Source organism: Sprattus sprattus, assembly GCF_963457725.1.
Source record: "Sprattus sprattus genome assembly, chromosome: 6".
Classification (NCBI taxonomy): domain Eukaryota; kingdom Metazoa; phylum Chordata; class Actinopteri; order Clupeiformes; family Clupeidae; genus Sprattus; species Sprattus sprattus.
The window spans coordinates 5755166-5760291 of record NC_137925.1 but is presented as its reverse complement, the minus strand read 5'-3'; the positions used below and the strand labels follow the sequence as shown (position 1 = coordinate 5760291).

At 39.0% G+C, this 5126-nt stretch overlaps 1 long non-coding RNA gene across 1 annotated transcript; it reads right to left on the bottom strand.

Annotated features, from left to right (window-relative positions):
* Positions 1 to 3254: 3254 nt before the first annotated feature.
* Positions 3255 to 4439, bottom strand: LOC308367473. Its single transcript, XR_013968713.1, has 3 exons — positions 4409 to 4439; positions 3410 to 3463; positions 3255 to 3323 (listed from the first exon to the last, which is right to left on the bottom strand). It is a non-coding gene; the product is annotated as an uncharacterized lncRNA (long non-coding RNA).
* Between the last annotated feature and the right edge of the window lie 687 nt (positions 4440 to 5126).

Here is a 5126-nt window from a genome sequence, read left to right as displayed (position 1 = left end):
GTACCCAACGAACTGAGGAAGGGCAGGAAACAGGATATTGGAATTGGAGATTGTTGAAAAATGTTACCTAGTGATTCATACAACTCATTGAAACCAGTGTAAGATGATTAAAGGCCTTTGTACATCACTATCCAACAATACACAGTACACTTTATTTATCTTTGTGAGTGATTTTTGAAACCAGTGTCATGATATAAGATGTTTGAACTATTCAACAGTGAACTGTGTTCTTTATTTACCCTTGTAATTTATACTTATTGAAACCAATGTAATGATATCATGTGTTTCAACTATTTAACAATAAACGCTATGATTTATTTACCCTTTTTTATTTGCCATCTAATGTCATGTATTCTCCAATAGTTCTTAGGTCTCTGCATTGCTTATTCATGGTTCTTCTCTGGGTTGATGAACTCAGGTATGGAGGGGAGAGTGGGGTTAGATGAGCCAGACGTTAAAGGCACAATATGCAACAATTATGCTCCAGGATTAGGGTTAGGATAAGCAGTTTAACCTTAAAATAACAGCTAAAAAAAAATTGGGGCGCTACAATGACTTTTAATATGGAGAACTGCGTCCGTGCCAATGGCATAGCAGGGTCGTTAGGCATATAACTGCCTTCTGTAGTTTTGCCTGCCGATGCCCGCCGACCTGACTTTGATTACCTTCTGCCGATCTAGTAAGTAGCTTATTTGCCATCTTGCTTAGTCTCGTGTTGCACATGATTGATGTTTGACTGTGTAAGGACAGTCGTTGAGTAATTAGTTTGTCATAATGTCAAAGTCAGCACATTTCAAGAGATTTCGTTAGTTTTAGCTGCTAGCATACCTTTAGCGAATAGCTATTAATCCTTAGTGCACCTTTAATATTGACCCACCACCTGTATCTTAGCAACCATACACATTATTTTCTAACTGCCATTATATTTCATATTTGAGATGCAGCCTAACAGCAGTCATGCCACGTAATTACAGAAGAAATACAGATAGGGGTTCCATCGTCATGTAAAAGTACTTCACTCCCTAACGTGGCTTCATTTTAGTCTGTATCGGAAGGGCCCGTGTGGTTGTTTACCCTTTTCCTTGGCACGTAATCTCGCTTCTCGTATGCACTTATATCCAGAGTGCTGTGTATGTGAGTGAGAGAGAGGGTGAAAAACACCACTTCAGCTTTCAAATGGTGTTCTGTCAGTTATTCTTTTTCTTACCAAAGCAAATTTGGTTTGTGGCCTAGAGCATGAAACTTCCCATTTCTGACCCCAAACTGAAACAGAACCACCCTAACTGCCACCAGTCCTGCACAAACACACACACACACACACACACACACACACACACACACACATACACACACATGCACTCACTCCCACACACACACACTCACATACACACATTTCTGACCCCAAACCGAAACAGAACCACCCTTACTGCCATCAGTCCTGCACAAACACACATGATCTCACACCCACACAAACCCACTCACATACACACATTTCTGACCCCAAACAGAAACAGTACCACCTTAACCGTCACCAGTCCTGCATGTATGAGCACGTCAGCTTTTGTGGAGAACCTTATACCGCTTATCGGTCATGAGAGAGTGGAAGTGTTTGTAAAGTCAGAAAGTATAAGTGTGAAAACTAGAGGTCTGCAGAACTTAACTGTAAGGTCATGCTTTCATCAAAGGAAATCTAATTGCTATCAAATTCATAAAATCTAAATAGAAAATGTCTGAGCAATGCAACAAACACGAAGCATGTTCAGCTTCTGGCCGTAATGTGAGTAATAATTAAGAAATAATTATTCTTCAGTTGATCAGCTTCTGGCCTTCATGGGAGCACCTCTGCTAAAGATGATTGAAAAAGCTTATTTTAAAATGCACTTTATCCATTAATATCATATCGTCACCCTCCTGACAAAAATGACTTTTTGCCTAAATCAGGTCCTCAGGATGCTGGCCATCTCTGGTAAAAATCACCTACATCATCAGTTGAACAGATCATGTGATTCTACCCCTGTAAGTATAATGGCCTATGAGTGTGACTTAGGCAATTGTACAAACTTTTCAAGATGACTTGGGCAATTTTACAAGCTTTATTGTTGACAGAGTTGAAGTCACAAAGGCAAGTTCAAATATTTGCTGAAGTCATTTATTCCTCTTGTGTTGCATAATTGACGTACCTCGTTATTAGTATGTCTAAAGTCATCTTTTGTCGTAACCTTTTTGAGTGAAATTATCTATAAATATCATATACTCAATTTTTGGTTACGTTTTTTGTGTTTATCTGATACGCATACAGTATGTCACAACTATTTTTGTCAAGACCATCCCAGTTCCCCTGTCCTGAATCCTATTGAAATTGAAAATCCTATTGAATCCTATGCTAATGATATTTATTGATAATTTCACTCAAAAATGTAATGACAAAAGATGACTTTTGACATACTAATAACGATGTACGTCAAAGCTTGGGGTTGAGCTCAAGAAGACAGAGCACAATATAGGGCCCGTGGCAGAAGAGATGCATTGGTCAGCATATCCCTTCCTCTGTATGCTCATGAGGTATTTTAAAACAATTGGGTTCAATCGAGTTACTTAGCTGTTTCTGATTGGATGAGAGACGTTCCATATTCCCACGGGTGTTGTTCTCTTGTAATTCCTTAATGATAAGGAATTACACAAGAAGACTCAGTGCTGTTGGAAAAAGGGGGGTTCACACACTGCTAAATGAAGGGGTGCCAATAATTATGAAACACGTTTTTCAAAATAACCTTTATTTTATTTTATTTTTTTGTGGTAATGGGCTAAATGAAATTTGCTGAGTAAAGACAACATTTGATAAACTGTTTTTCATCAGGTTTTTTTTCATTAAAATTAAATAATACTCCTCATGGACACTGTAAGAGATTTGTACAAGACTACATGATATGCACGAGACAGTGTGACAATCTTAGACGTAGCTCCTGTCACAGTCGACTCAGTAAGAAACCGAAGACACAAAGTCATTGAGAACTACCTTCAGAGAAAGATGCCAGGTGGAATAATTGTCCCCTGCACCTACTCACTCACTGACTGATATCTTTCAGTATATTTCTCATTTAATCTGTACACCCTAGTAGTCCACACTAAGTCATCCTAATCCAGTCAACACTGCAGGGAAAGGCCTAATGTTACAGCATTACACAGGTTTCACATCTTTAGAAGATTATAGTATCTTAGATCAGAAACACAGTCTCCTGTTCTCCTCCTCCAGCTGGGATGAGGTAGTCTTAGGGGGTTGGTTTTTCTTCATCTTCTTCCTCTTCTTCCTCTGTTGAACTGCCCTGTTTTGATATTTTAACCCATCAGAAAACAATCAAGAAACACAGACCCAAATGCAGGCTTGATTGAACACGAGGGGGGTAAATACCTTAGGCTTAGAGCATTGACAGAGGCCTGGGCTTCCGGGCATTCCTGTGCGTCCCTGTGAGTGGATACACACACAAGTGTTAAGGCACATGTTGCACCTATGGCAATGGGCTGAGTGGATACACACACAAGTGTTGAGGCACATGTAGCACCTATGGCACTGGGCTGAGTGGACACATACACTTGACCGTCGGTTTATAGGACATTTGAGTAAAACATTTTAAGAAATGATCAGTAACTGTTTTATTAAAATCAAGCTAAGTTACATTTGGTTAGATCTGGTTAGAATCGGTAAGATGTGAGGAGACCGGGGCACATATACAGCCGCGGAAAAAATTAAGAGACCACTTCAAAATTATCAGTTTCTCTGGTTTTACTATTTATTGGTATGTGTTAAAGTAAAAAATCAAGGTAAAAGTAAAAAATCAAGGTTATTCCACCAAATATTGATTTCTGAACTCTTCCTAAGTTAAAGCATTAGTATTGTGTAGTTTAAAAATGAATATGAGCTTGTTTTCTTTGCATTATTCGAGATCTGAAGACATTGCATCTTTTTTGCTATTTTGACCAATTGTCATTTTTCTGCAAATAAATTATCTAAATGACAATATTTTTATTTGAAATTTGGTAGGAATGTTGCCAGTAGGTTATAGAATAAAACAAAAATGTACATTTTACTTTAACACATACCAATAAATAGTAAAACCAGAGAAACTGATAATTTTGAAGTGGTCTCTTAATTTTTTCCGCGGCTGTATATGTACACTGGAGAGCGCAGTGTGAATAGCGACTTGATGGTCCAGCAGAAAGCGCACATCATGTCTTTTCATTCTACTCCCATACTCTACGTCTAACGTCTAACAGAATATGTAGTGAACCGCTCCACGTGCATGGCCTCCCAAACGCCCACTAACTCCTCAACCCTGACCCCTCAACCCTGACCCTTGAACCCTAACCCCTCAACCCTCACCCTTGAACCCTGATTTACATGTCCACTTACAATTGGTCCAGGGAAGCCAGTAGGTCCAGTAGGTCCAGGAAGCCCGCGTGCTCCCTATAAAAGAGAGTATTATACAAAGAATGACTCTGTAAACTTAAAGGCACAGTCTGTGACTCTGGCAAAAGGGTTGATGATAACTGAGCCAAACAGCCAAATGACACCCCTTCCTTCCATGCTCCAGAAGCAACATGTTGATTGGCTGGAATGATGACTGGCTTGATCCAATCCCCTTTTAGTTTGTTTCCATTCAGCGTCAGAACTGTGTTCCAAACTGTCGTCATTTTTAGCGTGCACACTAAAGACTAGCTAGACTCCCGTGCAGCAATTTGCTGAGTTTGACAAAGAGTGTACTGGATTATTATTGCTGACTATGCCTTTAAATGAACCCGGCATAAATATTCACTCTATTTGCATCCCCATGAATAAATAAAACTGACTAAATATGATTGGGGTTACAAACACTTGTAAAGAAACACAGATTTTCCAGAGATAAAAAAAGATGGTTTGTTGAGACTCAAGGTCAGTCTTTCTAATTGGTCACTGAACATCCCCTCAATCAAACCCGGACCTTAACCTTAACCCTCACTTTAAGTTACAAAGTTACAACAGATAGTTTGTTTATAATCTGCGCATAGATAGTCTATTTGGCACCTTTCAAATAAAGTGTAACCAATAATATTGCTGTTGTCGTGTGTACAGCATAAATTACAGCATATTA